General features: G+C 44.8%; 1 protein-coding gene across 2 annotated transcripts in view; it reads left to right on the top strand.

Annotated features, from left to right (window-relative positions):
• Nucleotides 1-18,046, top strand: part of Prrx1 (paired related homeobox 1) — a 68,317-nt gene that overhangs the window by 1,458 nt on the left and 48,813 nt on the right. The window lies entirely within an intron of this gene.

The raw sequence follows: 18,046 nt of genomic DNA, 5'->3' as shown, positions 1-18,046 counted from the left end.
GGGAAGGCTTCCCCGGGTAGGTTGGAGTGCCCGGTGCGCAGGAGCCCCACTGCCGCTGCGCAGGCTGCCCACCCTGAGCGGGCACCCAAGGCCTGGCCAGCCGCGGGCAGCGCGAGTACGCCCGCCCTCAGTCGCTCAGGCCGCTCTCTGTCCCCTTCTTTCGCCTCCACCTGCAGATGGGTTTGAGACTGAGTTGGAAACCCGGTTGATTTGGGTAAAGTCGAGCGAAGCAAAGGGAATGGGCTTTAGAAGTAAATCTGAGATCCCCATCCGGAATGATTCCGCACAAGAGGGAGACACCAGGAAATCGCGGGCTTCAGTGCTGAAGCTGGTGTCACGTTTGAGTAGCTCTATCTGTTGGCCTCTAACCCTCCAGAAAAGCCTACGCTTAAGTGCCCGTCCCCATCCTCACCGACTGATATGGCCCCCCTCCCCACCACCATGAAAAGCTCGCCTGGCATTAGCTTTGTCTCTTAACAAATTGTTAACAAAAGTTAACAATTAACTTTGTAAGTGCAAGTGTATTCCATCCTCCTTGAGTCTGTAACAGACCTGTCACTTGGCTCATTCCAGGTGACATAGGCCGAGATATGCTCAGATACTACCTCTCTCCTCCAACTTGCCAGTCTGAACTTGACTGGAAGTTCTGAAATGATTCATTTCCACACCATTATTTGCTAATAGCTGTTTTTTGAAATTTGGAACCTGTGGATGCCTGCTACTATTCTAAGATTCTCACAAACATTATCCATCTCTGACTTTCAGAAAATAGACATATAAAGCAAACTGGACTGAGAAACACTCAGTGGAAGTAGGTACCAAGGGGGCCTTCTCTGGGGCCAGGGTACCACTCTTACCCTGCTTTTATAGCTTAGGTCTGGAAGCCCCTTGGTGATTTTAACCAGGAGTGACCTGGGACCAATCTACCCAATGCCCACTTACTTTATGCAGAGAGCCTCAGGGACTGACTGGCAAAGGAGATTTGCCCGGCCCTTAATTAAAGAAAGGCAGCCAACTTTGAGGAATGAAGAGTCAATATCCAGAGTAAGGGCTAGGAGCTGCCACAGGTTATTTATTTATTTATTTATTTGAGAGGGAATGGGGTGGGAGATGGGGGGTTTGCAGCTTTGGATTTTCTGTCCCTGCTTGCAGTGCCAGCAGCAGGACCAATGTGTTTGCTAGGCTCTTTTAGCTGTAACAAAATGCACTGTGAAGTACTATGATTATTTTAAAACATTTTACCAGGGAAAATGTAAAAAACATGTAAATACTAGAAGAATAGTAGTTGGACTCTCACAGCTTTTATTCTAATATTCTTACTCTCTGCAATGGCTAATTATTAATTACAACATTTACACTGTCAGAGGTCTGAAGGCTGGACCCCCAACAGTAAACAGGACTGCAAAGAAACTGCTGCGTAGACCAGGGTGGAGCAGGAGAGAAAAGTCACTGTTGCTTTGCCCCAAGAGAAGGCAGGAGGATGGGCAATGCAGGACCAAGGCCCTGGCCTCTGCAAGCCCAGGGCCAAGGCCACTAGTGAACATCAGATTCTGCAGGGATGCAGAAGGTACCTGTGTTTTGGCTTCTTTGAGTGGATGCCAAGAGAAGGGAGCTCTGGGTTTGTTATGGTACTCTAGTAGGTACCTAGGGAAGCTAGGTGGAAAAGCTGGCTACAATATCCAGGAATGATTTGTAAGTCAAAGGAGATGGCTGGGAGGCTGCCTGGGATTGGTGAGTGGCTCCTGGAGCCACCAAGGCCACACCACACATGTGGCATCTGCTGGGACATTTTAGGGTTGTGAGCACAGTTGGGACCATTTGTTCTGGGAGAAGGGTACAAAACTATGGGAATCTACCCTGGAGATACTACAGCCTATCCCCTACATATGAAGAGTGAAGAGGTCTTGGGGGAGAGGACCCCGAAAAGAATAGACTCCATAGGCCAGCCAGGGAGAGGATATATTCAGAGGATGGTCAATAATTTGGGAAGGAAGTCACAGAATGCAGAGCAAGGAGATGGGAACAAGATAACCAGCACCTAGGTCTGGGAAAGTGGCTGAGAATATATATGTATATGGAAGGCCTTATTTCCAGAGACATGGGTTTGGGGCTATGCTAACAAATAGTTTTTTTGCTTTTCCTCACCTCCTTCCTCTCCTTGGGAATGAGAATGGGAGAGTCTAAGGATGATGGTGGAGTTACTGTCCCTTAGTTCTTGGGCTCCCACCAGGAGTTGCAGAGGAAGTTGTAAGCTGCTTGGAAATCAAGACCTGTGGGGTTGAACTGGTCCTCCAGCCTGCAGTGGACCGGAGGCTGGGTCTGTGAAACAGAGGAGAGGGGAGTCTCTGGGCAGAAGAATGCTAGAGCAGAAGTCCTGGCTTCAAGGCACACTGGGAGTCAGAGGGATTGAAAAATTGCATCAGGAGCCCAGTGTTTCTTACAGCCAGCTGAGAGACTCCTCCAGAGTGGAAAAAGATAATTTCCATTGGAGAGATGGAGAACAATGAAAAGATAACTTTGACTTTCCCAGCTTACAGAAACAGTTCTTATCCCTGTCCTTTCTAAATTTTCTGTTTGGAGGAAATTAGCAAACAGCCCTCAACTTACTCTTTCAATATTAACTTCTTAAATTTTGCAAAAATTTAAATTACAATGTGGTCCCAGTGTAGCGAAGAGGAACTGAGCTGGGCCCAAAGTGAGTGCTTCCTCCTGAACTACCCCACTCCCCATCAGCATCCCAGCTCCACCCCTGATGTTGAGATTCATTCTATTTTTCTTTCAATAGAAGGATTTATTTTCCCTTTTAACTGATTCTCCTGACCCAGTATACTTCTCATACTTCTGGGCTCTTTAACACCGCTGGGAATCCAGTGGTGAAGGTGGGAGTTCGGTGTGTGAATGGGGGTGATGGCAGAACAGGGATACCAGGGAGAGGAAAGAGGAACCGGTCATAAAAAGACGCAGACCTACCCCTAGAAGGACAGTTCATCTCGCTTTTATTTCTTAATCTCAACTTCTGCAAACTGTTAAAAAAAAAAAAAAAAAGCGCCTGCCTTCCACGTTCCCAACCCCTAAATTAGTGAAACCAGATTGTCCTAATAGGACCTTTTGTTGGAAACACATGTAGTCATAAAAAGGTAGACGGAAAGTCAATTAGACACGCGCGCGCGCACACGCACACACTCACAAGCCGCCGCTAAGTGTGTACCGGGCGCAGCTGGGCCCCGGGCCTGGCGGGATGCAAATGTACCATAGTTGTGGCGCGGGAAATCGATTTGTCACAAAGGGAGAGGTGCAAACGCGGCGCGAAGGCCTACCCTCGCAATCCACCAGCCGCACTCCAGCGGGCCCAGCTTCCCCAACTCCTCCTCGCCCGAAGAACGCCCAGGAGAGAGGGAACATTTTCTGGGGGGCGCTCCCCGGTTGAATTCGTATCAAAATAATATCAGTTCCCCTGTGCCTCAGCATTCGCAGTAGTTATGGCGCCAGAAATGTCTTACGCGGCACCACCCTGGGACCTCCGGTGCTGATGCTCTGAATTTGAATTCTGCTCTCAATTAATTCAAGAGGGGAGCCAATTAAATAGATCGTCTTTAGGGTAGCCAGGAAATTTTTCTTTTTAGAGGGGAGGAAGGTGAAACCCAGCATCAACGGCGGTCACTGAGCCCCCTGAGCCGAGTGCGAAGGCCGGTGGTGAATGTTGATTTTGCAGCCAGGGGCAGGGGGCTGAGTGTCCTCCTCTTAAACTGTTGGATGAATGGATAGTTAGTGACTCTCGCCCGCTTTCGGGCAACTTGGAGTTTGAAGTGTCAGGGAAATGGGCCAGTAAAGTCCAAGGCGCCCGGCTGCCAAAGCCCCCGGGGCTGCAGATCTCCAGCTCTGCAGACCTGGGTCACCGTCCCGCCGTGGATTTCGCTGGTGAAACCCTTTCCGCGGCTCGGAGCCTTTCTCCGTGCCTCGGATGCCCCTCGATCTTGCGGTTTGTTTCCCGACCTTATACTGGTGCACTCCATCCGAGTGTGCGGCCTCCGGCAGGTAGCGATGTGTCACACCGACCAGTCCGCTCTCCTTCCTTCCTCTTCCCAGGGGCGTCATCTTAGATTTTACAACACGAGTGCGTAAATCATCTCTAAACCAACACGATGTCACCCCCCTCATGCCCTCTGCAAAATGGACCTTTTTATCGGAAGCAGCAGTGCATTTCTATTTCACCGACCCAGACCGCTAGTTTTGACCGCTGCTCCGGGACAGCAGTCACCTTTGGCACTAAATGACAGCTGTAGATTTTCAACCGCGAGTATCTCTAGATCATTTTGATTTTTCATTTTAAAAAGTATATTTATTTTTTACAACCTTCTTTACCCTGTTTACCTGCTAGCTCTGTTAGCTGGGCCTCACCAAAGCGGATCCCTAGCCCGGGGGAGAGCGAACCCGGTTGTTGCAAAAGTCTTATGGCAGGATGCGGTGCGCGGGTTCGACCCCCGCCCCCCCCATATGTCTCCAGCCCCTGGAGGTGCCCACTTTCTACCGCGTTTGGAATATGCACTTTCTTTTAACCCCTTAGAAGAGATGGAGTCATCAGAAGCATTTTGAGGACGGACTTTTTGAAAATAGGGGAGTATTTACAAAGAAGGACATAAGGCTTGCTTGTGCTCTTGTGCTTATTAATTTTTTGCAAGGGTAGAAGGGTTTTTTGTTGTTGTTGTTGTTGTTGTTGTTGTTTGCAGCGGGTGGTGGTGGCAGAAGAGCATTCTCCTTCAAAGTAACACCACTGCCAGGGCTCAGCATCCTCTATCCAAGTCTTTGTTAGTTTAATTTCAGGACTCTTAGAGTATTCCTGAAAGCTTGAGACAGACATTAAAAAAAAAAAAAAAAAAAAAAAGGTTTGGATAAGGGGCAAACTCCCTATTGCCATTTTGTGTCTAAATATTTGCAAAGCTACTTATGGGTGCACAGCATGACAATTGGAATGGGCTCGCGCTCTTTGTTCAATTCTGTATTTTACTTTGATGAAGCCCAAGAGTGATTTCCACAGTTTGGTGCTCTTTAGCTCCTTTTAAACAAGATAATGAGGACGTATATATCAATAGCATTGTTATGTATCCAGGAGAACTTGAACTCTTGAAAAATCAAATATCTTGGTATTCAGGCTAACAATGCTCCATTAAAAACCAACACTCTCCAACAATATAAAACATCAACAAACTGCCACAGCCTTTTTCCCCCTAAACACCGTTTCTTATTAAGCCAGGAAAAATGGAGATGCATTCACTGCCTACAAGACTAAGAATGGGTCTTTGGTGTTTATCAGCCGGCAGGTTTGTTTTGTAGCTGTGGAAGTTCTTGGAAAGACATTTCCACTGTGGTCTGATTATTAGCAGTTTCTTAGCAGTAATTGTATTTAGTGCATCAAACTGGAGGATGTAGTCACACAAATAATTATGGCTTATTGATTTTGGGCTTAAGACTTTAAAGATTACTATAGTTCACTGGCTCTGGAACTTAATGATATTTCCTAATGAAAAAACATCTGAGAAGCCAGTTTCGGGGCTGATAGCCACTTAAGCACGGGGGGGGGGGGGTGAGAAATAGAGGTATAAATGGTTAAGAAAGTTTTATGAAAGAAAGAATATCTCAAAACAAATCAATTCCATGCACAAGTGACTTCTCAGAAGAGTCAGGACAGTCAGAGTCTTAAGGAGTCTGTAGTCCCGTGGTCCTCATAGACAGAAGTAGAATGTTCTTCCGGTACTGGATGCTCCAGCCCTTTTGCAGCACTGCGGAATGAGGAAGCTCTAATTCCTGAGAACTTTGGGGCTTTCTTATTTTTATGTTACCAATTCCACCAAGCTCAGCGTCAAATGAAGAATAAATTTGGAATATGTATGTTCATTTGAATCCCCACTATCCAAATTGTTAAAAAGATCTAGGTTGCTTTCTGGCAAAGAGAGAAATAACACCCACACTCAGATGCAGGAATGAAGCTTGCCATGGGGACTGAAGAGCAATGTTTTTGGGGGGGCTCCCTTGTTGGGGGGAGTGAGTGTATGTGAAATAAACACATAAGGAATTAATTCAATGAAGAATTTTAACTTTTAAAACATAACCCAAAGTATATTTTTTGGTTTTAATGGTCCCGGTCCATGTCCAGGAAAAGATGCAAACCCTCCCACCCAACCTCTGCCCTTTTCCTGCAAATTGAGGGGACTTTGTGTGGGGAACCACCAGCCTAGCCAGATGTGTTTCTTCTTGCCATCTCCCGTCGATAGGGGGCGTAACCCCCCAGGCTGAGGTTGGGATGTTGCCTACTCTTAAAAACCCCTGGACCCAGGCAGGAGAGACAGGCTGAAAGACTCCTTTACATTAAGCAGCAAAACACGAGAAATAGAAATAGTGTGGAAACTCTTCGGGGACTATCTGAATCTATGTTACACACATGTTGACAGAAACATGGAGAGAGCTGGTAGGCCGCTGCCGTCCTCACCTCCTTTGAAATGAGGGTGATCAAGATTCCATCCTGAGCAGACGGGCAGCAGGAGGTAGAACAGACTACCGACCTTCTGGAGTCAGTAGATACTAGAATGGGTGCCCAGGTTCCATGGGGAAAGAGAGGGTTTGACCCCATAGAGGGGTTTGTGTATTTGAACTTGTTTAAGGAAAGAGGGGCAAATGTTTAAGGAAAAGGGACAGACTGACAGATGGAGACCGGGCTGCCAAACTGCTGCAGAGACCCTGAGCCATTCGGAGCCTGGTTTTAGGCCATGGTGTTAGGGTAACCTTCCTTCCCCCCAAGAATAGTAATTGCCCCCGATTCTTGTGTGAACCTGAAACTTAAGCACCCAAGCCATTTTCAAATCTGATTCCTGCCCTCCAGTGATCTCTCCTTTCTGGGCAAGAGTTTCAAGGGACTTACAGGACAAATGAAGAAAAATTCTTAACCTCCTTTGTGAGTTTTTTTTCTTACTGACATTGGGGGTCAACAAGATGAGGCAACCCTGGAGGAAACAAATCCACTGAATGAAGATATTGTCTTCTTAGCATAAATGGTGGTTAATACATACCTTCCAGGATAATCTGAGCTGGGCTATACCCTAGAAGCAGGAGCATGGGCCAGAACTGTGAGGGAAATTGCTTTCCCACAAACGTTTGTCTGAGAGTAAGAATATTCACCCCATTCACTTAATTTCTCATCATCAGTCATGTCATTATAGTTTAAAGGACCTCACAGTGCTGGAAGGTGGTGTAGTTATGAATAAGCATGAAAACAGATGCGTGCTCTCCCAAATACATAGAAGGAGGCCACATCATTCAAAGAGGACTCAGATCCATAACTTTAAAGCAAAGAGGCCCAACTCAATCAAAATCTGAGCTGGATGTGCTGTACTCAGTCAGTCTGACCATGGGCAAAGTGTGAGCCCTAGCCAGCACTTGAAGCACATGCAGAGAGCCACATTTCCTCAAGTTCCCATGTCTTCTTCACACAAATTCAGTGTTGGTCCGGGCAGGGCCTGGTAGAGTTGGCTTGGGCCTGGTGGGTTGGGGAGGCAGTCGACATTTCAGCCCCCTGTCCTTGACTACTGGCCGTTTTCTTCTTTGTAATTCCTCAACCCCAACCATCATGTGGAAGATCTGCGTGCTGCAGAGAAAATTGGGACATCAAGGCCAGAGAGCCCCACTAAATACTGTTTTCTGGAGTCCTCAGAAAAAGAGAGGGCTATCAAGCTCATTTATATGTAATGCATCGGATACCTACATGCAATTTTCCTCCTTGCTAATTCATTTTATAATAGCCCAGCTTGCGACTTCTTGTGATTTGAGAGATTGGTTATCATTCTGTTGTTCCTTTTCCAGGTAACCCATAAATACAGGGGATTTAACATTTTAAAGTGTTAGGCATCTGCATATGTTAATATCAATCCAGACTGGGAGGTGATGTTAAATAATCATGTACATTTCGACTTTCCTTTCAATTTTCTCCAGTGCTGCTTCCCTAGATACTGGTCTAGATTACAGGAACTGTATAACTCTGAGACAGCTGTCAAAATGTTGCCTGTGTCAGTTAATGCTTACTAAATAATAGAATGAGCGCCTCGTGTTCTGTTACATGCTTTCTATTTAGCCAAAGTCCTAGGCACTTTACCCTCTCCTTCCCATCTCATGCTCTTTGCCTGGTACTCTGGCCCATCATTTCAGTAACCACGAGACGAGACTCCAGTTCATACCTTTAACACCTCCGCATTGGAGGGTGCAGATCCATATATGCAACCCCTATGTGACATCCTCATTTGAATGTCATAAAAGCACTTCAGCCTCAGGAACAACAAAACATGGACTTCTTTTCCCCAATCTGACCTTCTTCCAGACTTCACTGTTTTCCTATATGGCACCACATCAGTACAAAACTCGAACATTTCAGACTCAGACCCCTCCTTGACTCTCCTTCCTTTACGCTTCTGTCCAAGCCATCGCCAGTTCTCAGCAAATTTACCTCCTAAAATTACTCGAATCATCTACTTTTAATATCTCTAGTGCCTCTCCCCTGCTCGATGTACTGCCTTCCTAAATGTGCATCCTCCCTGCTTGTCTTCTGGGTGGAGAGGATGAACAGAGGGTAAATGGATCCTCCAAGCTTATTTATTGGATGATTGAATAATAACTTAGTTTCTTCTACAAACACGTTGATAAAAAAATCATTGTCCTGCCCTTTAGAGTGCAGTATCTTTCCCCTCTTTTCTACATCAAGGCTGAATTGTTCACAGTCTACCCTTCTTTCCCGTTCCAGCGTCTTGCCCATTCACAGACACAGGGCAGATGGGCATCTCTTCCTACTGCCCCCTCGTGTGCCAGCCCTGTGTGTGTCCCCTGTGCTCTGCCTGGGTTCTGCTTCTCTGACTTCTTACCTGAAGTGTCCTGGCTCCTGCCTCTTTCTGCAAACCTGCCCCGTTCTTGGGAGGGGAGGCCTCCTCTCACTCCCTGGTTCCAGACTCTGCGAATCCCTTTCCTCAGTGTGTACTCTGGAAATGATCAGAGCCTCCACAGGAGTTGCGTGATTATTGTCTAAATATTTTATGATGGTTAACTTGCCATAAGAATTTTCTTCAGACTAGAAACGTGTGGGGGAGGGTCTCTTCCACACTATGCACCACAGCAAGTAAGTTCACAGGTGACGGCCTTGTGTGCTGTGGCTCTGCCATCTCTGCTGTCTAGCTGAGAGTCACTTTTTAATTACAGAGTAATACCAAAGTGTGACATATGCTTATTTTTAGAAAAAGATACTATTTTACATCAAAAATTCAAATGAGAAAGAAAGGCCATCTGTATTTCCTACCTGAAAGTAGGTACAGTTGCCATTTTCATGTGAAAATATTTTCTTTTTAATTTTGTACGCAATTTTGAATTATATTGTACTAGTATTCATGATGACTGATTGTTTTTAATCAGAAATTAATGCCATTTTTCAGATTGTTTTTTTCCCCAAATTAAGAAAAGACATAAACATAACTCACTTGTTCTCATCAGGAAAATTAAACAAACAAGCGTGCAAGGGTAAACAGGTTTCCCAGGGTGACGGGGCTGTGGCATCATGGCCGGCTCCGTCCCTCCCAGGTTCAGGGGGAACGCTCTTCCAGCTGTGACGTCCTTCAGAGAAGCAGTTTCTTTTTCTTTTCCACTTGTTCTAGCTGGGAGCTTTCCTAGACATGAGCACATGTCTCCTTTTGAAATCGGAAAAGCCTGCGTGATACCTAAAGGGCGTGCTGGACCCCACGTATAGGGCCTCAATTCACAAAACTGAGTGTTTAAATGGCTTGGTAAGGAAGAGCTCTCAAAATGACCACAAAGTCGGGGAGAACATATCATAAGGGACTGAACATTTTTTTATTATTATTGACCCTGGATCTTGAATTTTCCTTTGTTAAATATCTTAAAACACATTTTTTTTTAAAGGAGAAAATGGCATTCATTTCTCTATGCCTTATAGAATGGTGATTATGATGATCAGCTGGGATAGTGGCATGTTCCAGGACATGGTCGTGTGTTTCCACAGAGGAAGAAGCACTTACAAAAATAAGGGTTGTGTGTTTTATCCAGACATGAATCTTTATTAAAGTGATGATTATAAGGAAGATATAATTTGTTGAGGTACTGGGGATTTGAACCCAGGAGTGCTCTACCACTGAGCTACATTCCTATCCCTTTTTATTTTTATTTTTTTTATTTTGAGACAGGGTCTCACTAAGGTACTCAGTCTGGCTTTGAACTTGAAGTCTTCCTGTGTCAGCCTCTGGAAAAGTGTGCCTAAGATATAAATTATTATTATGAAGTTTATCAAAAAATCATTTTTAGGTAAGTTGACATTAGAATATTTGCCAGATGAACACCAATATTTTATTTAGGGAAAGTATCAACAGGTGATATAAAATCATGTTGGAACAAAATTTGTGAGATGCATCTTCTCTATGTTAAAAATTAATGTATCTCCTCATGAGAAGGGAGACAGAGAGTAACCACCATATTAAAACCACACTTGCCCAATAAACGTTCCTGCAGTTCTGCACGTTGCGTCTTCCTAAGGAAGGAAAGAGAGAGCCACCCGGAGAGCTGCTGGCCTGCAACCAGATGTGCTGTTCAGCAGCTCCAGGCCTCCGCATCGGGAGACCACAGGGTGAATCCACAGCACATTTAAGAAATAAAATGTAATTTAGTTCATTAATCATGGAACTGAAATCTGCAGTTTTGCTAGACATATTTCAAACACCGAATCCCTTCTGACAAGAGAAACAGAAAATAATATCACTGCACACTTGACTCTAACAGTCTGTTCTTAACTGCCCTCAGGGAGGAAGAGATTTTTCTGAGTGTGATCGTTTTTTACTCAGAATATATGGGCCGCTATTTCAATTTTTATCTTCTCTCTTTCTCTCCCTTTTCTGGAACATTTTCCTTTCTTAGGGTGGCAAGAATATCTGTTTTCTGTACAGTTGGGTTTTTTTTTTTTTTTTGGTTTGAAGTTTCAGAGCTACCTTGAACATGAAATTTCAAGGAAATTTAGCCTGTGTTGGGGTAGGCCTTGAAGTACGATCTTTTTATCTCAATTAATATACTAAAGCTGCTGGCTTATTAGTTCCTTTCCGAAATTACTTGTGTGAACTGATAACTTCCTTTGTCATAAAGTGTTAATTAATATTATGAGAGATAAAGTGAGGTGTATAAAACTACTTCACAAACTTTAAGAATGTAAACAAATACCATTATGTTTTATAAAGCCAGTTCTGAGAAGTAGGGAAAGTTAGTATAGTTACTTTCATCTTACCATCAGAAAAACTGTAGCTTGGAGACTTTGAGTGGGCTATTGTGAATTGACATGTACCTTTTCAGTTGTCTGCACCACACCCCCCTTTTGAGGTCAACCAGATTCTTTTCGATGCATTATTGTCTAGTGACCAGTGTGAGTTAGGATGAGGAGTCCAGCATGCCACCTTGCTGTGCTGTGCAAGTATTTTTAGACTGAACGGACTCACATTCCTCATTATAAAGAAGGCGTATGATTGCTGTGGCTGTCTTTCCCAGGGGAATGCAGTAGGCCAAGAAAAGGTTGCATTTGGGAAAATTTGAATATTTGAAAAATAAATTTGAATATTTGAAAAATAAAGGGATAAATATATGTGACTAAGAATAAAGGGATAAATATATATTAAATGGCTAAATATATATACCACAGGGATCCATGGAGCATTTTCTAAATTAAGTTATCAGTAAAGATAAAAAATATAAGAATGCATTTCATTAGAGTTATACCAAACTCTCAAAAAGCAAGAAACCTTTGGGGTTGGGAGTGTAGTTCAGCGGTAGAGCATGTGCTTAGCATGAATGAGGCCCTGAATTCAATTCCCAATGCAAAAAAATATTAAAAATTAAAAGGTGGGAAATCTTTACTGTTGATTTATGGACATCGGGAGTTTCCATGTGTTTCACTCTGAGTTCAGAGAATTCTGTATGACACCATGGCCCCACCATTTATTTGCCAGTTGATTTAAGACACTTTTCTGCATATCAATGTGCTCATGGATAAACTGGCATATTAATATCTGTTATACAGTTTCACTGTTTGGAGGAATGAGACAAGGGATGCTGAGCCCCCCACCCTCTCCTCTTCCCACCGAAAGTGTCAGGTAAACGCTTGCCTTTCTCTAATTCTCCACTTAGCCGGCGTCTCTGACAAGTACCACTCCTTCCAGGCTCGGATGGACAGTCAGTGTGGTTTCCCAGACACTGCTGGAGGCTGATACTGCTCCTGGAATTGTAATATTCCCATGCGCTAGGTCCCACTCACACAGCGTGTCACTGAAGAGCGGCTAGACATTGGTTTTTAATCTGCAGTTAGAAGCTGGTGCCTTGTGACTCTTAGCAAAGCCCTCAAGGCCCCACAGTGAGAGCCAAGCAGAGGCTGGAGTTTTCTGAGAAGGGTCCCCACCCTCTACCTGTCCAGGGTGAAACAGTCCTGCAGCTTTTGTACTTCAGATGATGTGGTCCTTTTCTATTCCAACACTGCAGTCTCTCCTGAGGAAGACTGATCCCTTCCTTCTATTTAGCTTCCGGATTTGTGGAAACTACATGATACATGCTGAGGACACAAAGCATCAGCCCGACATAGCAGTAAGTTTCCTATAGGTCACGTTACCTTCTCGCTGTAGTTTAAGACCTCCAGCGTAGCTCTAACCCACCACTCCACTGAGTTTCCTGTGGGGTTTACTTAGTTTTGTACCTCAATAATACCATGTTAACTACAATTACGTATACAGCTGCCATTCTTCTTCCAATTCAGACTTCCTAACCAGTTGAATAAGACAAACATTCTGTCCTCAGTTTGATGTGTGACTTGTTTTTGAACATATCATTTTGAAATCTGATATGCGAGGTCATATAGACTGCATTTCTATACCATGAAGCATCCAGAACCCTATTTTTACCAAGCAATTAGCAATCGAGTCTCCCTGGCATTCTTGGGTAATACATTGGCTTAGCTAACAGCTGTGGTCCATGTGGAGCAAACCAGTCCCTGTGGGTGAGGCACTGGAGACAGTTTATTGCAAAGCTGGTGTTCTAGTGTCTAAGGAAGCGACTGACCACGAGGCCATTTAGGATCCAGGCAGCCAGCCCTGAACATGTTAAGTGGTGTTAGACACAGCTCTGTTGGGAATAGCAGTTCTGACGTGGAAAAGTGCGTGTGCTGCCTAAAAATGCTGATTTTACTTGGCTCTGGCTCTTACGGTCTGCTTGGTGATGTGGGTAGCTCTGGGTTACTGCTCTCCTTGGGAGAGCAGGGGCCCTTTCTCATCTAGGGAAATCTGTCTTCAGCCTTGGTTTTCTTCAGTACTTTCTTCTGTCTATATTGCTCCCACAGGCAATTAATTTCTCATGACTCAGATACAGAGAAGTAACAGAGCACCCGATTCCTTCCCTAATGTGCTTGTGTCCTAATCCTCTATGTCTTCAGAGTGGGGCCCAAGTCACTTCTTTGGAATGAATGGAGGCATCTTAAATTGAAGATTCCAGGGCCCGATCCATACCCAGTAAACCAGAATCTCCAAAATGTGTGCATTTCAAATATCCCAGGTGATCTCTATGTACCTCAAAGTTTGAAAACACTGACCTAGACCTCTCTTCCATAATGATTGGTATCGAATGAGTATTTCCTATGATGTCAACTAAGTCTTGTGTGTTCTTCTGTTGTTATTTTACTCTCCCTAAGAGTTGGTCTTGTGCCTTTAGTGCATGTAGTTTTGAAAACAATGGCAGATAGGCAGACAATTTATAACTCAGAGCACTTGGCATGGGGCTTTTCCTACTAAATGTGGCTAATAATTATTAAATAAATGAACATATGAGCCAATAAGTGAGAAATAAAGAGCATCAGCCCAGCCTTTACAAGTGCCTGGCAGTGTCCTAAGCACATTGCAAAGAAAAAATGTAAAAATCCCAAGGCTAATGTTAGGCAATGGCTGTCTCAGCATTTAGAAGAAAAATCATATATTGAAAAAGTGGCAGTCGCTCACAAGGATCCTAATATTTGCAATTTAGTTTTAAGTGTAAGTTCTCAGATCAAAGTACACCACATGAATAAGTTAAAGGACAGTACTTTCGATTTTATAAACTACTTCCATGCTTTCAGATGGTTGATAAAGCACAACTTTTGTAATATTTTGAAATTTGGTTACCTATTTTCTATGTGGTCTGATACAGCCAATTTTTAATTTACCTCTTTTCTAGATGTGGACTTATAAAACGGATGTAAATGAAATTCAGCCATAGCTTTTGGAAATGTACCTTGTTTAATGACAATTGAATTTATTTTCTTAAATTGGCACATACTAAGGTTATATCTTAGTTATCACCTTTTAAGGTATGCACCTTATTATTTTCTATTCAATATCAGGTAGCATCTAATGAGGTCTGTGTAATTGCAGACTGCCGTCCAAAGGGTCTACTTGTTGGCTTGTCTTAACCGATAGACCACTGGACTGATTTAAAGGTATTCTGTTTAGAAAAGCAGGAGGAGGGTGATTTAGTAAGCTCAGAGGAAGAGAACAAGAAAGGACAGCCCTTGCAGAAATGAAAAGGGGCCCGAACCAGAGGCGAAAGGCTCTCCTGGAGCCAGTCTAAACCACTACTGAGTTACAGGTCTCTCCGCCCTCTGGGATCCTTTGGTGACATGAACTTTGCTCTAGTGGTTTATGACGTCACTGGAGCCCCCTTGGTGGAATTACAGCTTCATAATTCACAGTGGGCTCTTGTTTATTTTAGGTTGAATCATTTGTAGAGCACACTGGCTGCATCCCCAGGAGCTGTGTGCTCACACTCCTGCAGGCCTCCCTGTGGCACAGCTGAGTGCGTCAGAGTCACCCAGTGTCATAGCACCCTGTTCCAGCCTGGCAGGTGCTGCGTTTGGTTGGCTGTGTTGAAAGTCAGCCCAGCCGACTCACCTCCTCAATGAGTCTTCTTTTTGGGGAGCAGTTGCCAAAAACAGCTACTGGCTTAAGTCCACTTTTCTGAGTAGCAAGCCTAATGCTTCCATAGGAAGTAATTCCCCATATGAGACTGACTTCCACAACGGAACCGTGAAACATGGCTCCAGTCTTGTGGACCCCTGGGTACGCAGAGGTATCAATGAGACAAGGGTTCCTGAGTAAACAAGGAGACTCTGGATTTTCCTCCAGATTTCTTTGTGTTTGGCTCCAATAGCTCAGAATTGATTCCACTTAACAGAACCTTGGGGCCTCCCAAGGGGAGAAGGGGACTAGAGGAAAGAAATTAAGATTTGCTAATATTCCAGGTATAATGGTGGGTGATTTATACCAATCATGTTATTTAACTTTTCACAATCATACTGAGTGGTGGATTTTATCAGCCTCAGTTTATAAAGAGGACCCTGAGGCTCAGAGGAGGCTTAACTTGCCAAAAGCTTCAAAAGCAGCTACCAACAATGTCAGAACTTGTCTTGGCCCCTCTGGCACGCTGTATTCCATTTTCCTCTTATTTATCTTCTAGTGGCTAGAAATCAGAAGGCAGTAGTTCCATTGAGTTGCTTTTCTGTGGCATTATTCATTGAAGTACCAGGCTGCTATATCTGTGGCACAAGGCTGTGTATTGGAGCTACAAATTTAAAAATGCAAATAATCCTCAGAAAATGATATCTTTGGGGGAGGGAAGCTCCCTGATGGCCCTAAATGTTTTGATGTCAGTTAAATAGCAAAATTGAAGTTAATTACAGGGCTGAGTGAACTTAAATGAAGGAGTTCGTTGGAAGACAACACTGGATGATAAACAGGGGTGAGCCCCAGTCTGAGGGCTTTCCTGAAAGTGGGAAGTTGATTTTGACCATTTTCCCCTCATGCTGGGGATTCAAGGCAGGGCCTCATGCACACTAGGCAAATGCCCTAACACTGAATCACACCCCCAGCTCTTAACGGCGGCTTTTCCCAACAGTACGACTGGAACATGCTACCAAGGCCCTGTGAGCCTGTAACCCTATGGATGGGAATGCCAGCATATCTTCAGGACATGTCCCTGGAATACTGATTGCACCCGCTGTGTGTGGGTCTACCAAGGTCCTATTTGGGTCAGCTCTAATGCTGGATTTTAAGACACTGGAGAAAAAGTGACAGGTTTTTTTTTTTTTTTTTTTGCTATAGGAGTGAGTCTTTTAAAGTTATTAATTGAATTTTGTTTGAAAGATTCAGATCACCACTTCTAATTTGGCTTTTAAGAACTAGAAGTCTATTCATTCAGATGCAGTGTTCTAAGTGGTGATGAGGTTCCCAATCAGCCTCTAGGTGACTAATGAGGGTATGATTGTCACCTGTAGTGTTGATGGAAGCAGCCGGGGTGTCTGCATCCTGGAAGAAGTGGCTTTGTGGCTCAGCGATGAGGAAGAGAGGGATGGTTCTTCCCTCTTTTGGTATAGGACCCACGTGGGGCAAAATTTAAAAGTGGATGCATTTAATCTCGGGGCAGACTTCATAGTACTCCCTTGCCTCGGCCACCAGTATCTGAGTTAAAAGTGTGTGCATTGTCATGTGGCATGGTCCCATGGTTCCTTTAAGAATGCCAGTGAGGCTTTGGGGCCTTGCTGATTTTGAGTTTGACCATGTCCCCCTGAGCTGGGGATTGAAGCCAGGGCCTCGTGCACACTAGGCAAAGTTAGAACACTGAGTCACACCCTCAGCCCTTGAGGTGAATGATGGGGAAAAGAGGAGGGGCAAGTTGGATCAAGGACTTCGGGAGGGGACATGTGTGTGGGGCTCACCCTCTTCTTAGGGTTCCCTGGGAGGAAGATAGACACAGAATAGTAGCTAAGTGGGAAGACCTGTCGTGAACTATCATCATTTAGGTGAATGATGAACATGGACACCCCACCTACCCCCGTGCGTGCCTGTTTTCTGGGACTTGCTGCTATAACAAATGGGAGGCCTGGGTTGAAGTCTGTGCCTGGGAATATTGCACAGGTGCAGAAACCACAGGGCAGGAACAGCCCTGTCTGTCCAGGGAGCAGTCAGGAGGTGAAGGTGGCTGGAGCGGAGCAAGTGATGGGAGTTGGAGAGAAGACGAGGGAGACGAGGGAGAGTGTGCAAGAGGGCGATGGCAGGGGCTTGAAGGTGGAGGACCTAGGACTAGTTCTAAGGTCAGCATGGGGCACCACTGGGGACATCTGAATTGTGGAGTGTGGAGTGTGCCTGCCTGCTGTTAGAGTGTGGATGGTACAGGAGCAGGAGAAGCAGCTGAGAGGTTTTTACAAAAGCCAGGAGACAGGGTGGTCTCCTGAACCAGCTGAAAGAACGATGTCCCGATCAGAGTGGGGGGCGCCCCAAGGAGGCATTACTCAGGGGCTCAGGAGGCTAAAGGGAGCTGGCTGAGCTTGGAGACGAAGGAGAGAAGAGGGGCCATTGTCACCAGGGCGTGCAGCCTAGCCCAGGGGACTCGCTCAGGCCACTCATTCTCTCAGCCTCATCTTTTCTGTTTCTCTCAAAACATAGAAACCAGATTTTCTCTCAAACTTCTAAGCCTCTCCATGGGAGTATTGGCCAGAGGAGGCAGAGCGGTTGTATACAATTCAGGTACTGCCTGGGGTTTTCTCAGAGGAAGCATTCTGTTTTAAATTCTGCAAAAGCAGCCTCTTTGTAATTTATGAAAATATGGGAACAGATGTGTGAAGTAGTATAAGGGAAATGTCCTAGGAATTTACCCGTGTTTCCTAGGCCTGAGCCCCTCCACTTTCAGGTGTGTGTGTTAATGGAGCCAAAGGTCAGAAACTAAGTCTTTTCTCCAAACAGTGAAATTGAAATCATAGTCAAAGTCAGTCTGATTTTGATGGGTCAAAATCAGAAAATTTTGCCTACCACTGGCTATTCTGCTAACAGATACTGTGTTCAGGGGTGCAGCACTTTGGAGGATCTTGAAGAAGTGTGTGACACACCCTGTTGCCAAAGCAGCCAGTCATATGGTTGGGGAGATGAACCTAATGCCTAGCTCACGTGTCCCCGCCCGCCCC

Source organism: Callospermophilus lateralis, chromosome 13, assembly GCF_048772815.1.
Source record: "Callospermophilus lateralis isolate mCalLat2 chromosome 13, mCalLat2.hap1, whole genome shotgun sequence".
NCBI lineage: Eukaryota > Metazoa > Chordata > Mammalia > Rodentia > Sciuridae > Callospermophilus > Callospermophilus lateralis.
The sequence above is the reverse complement of the archived record's forward strand: the minus strand, read 5'-3'. Positions and strand labels throughout refer to the sequence as shown.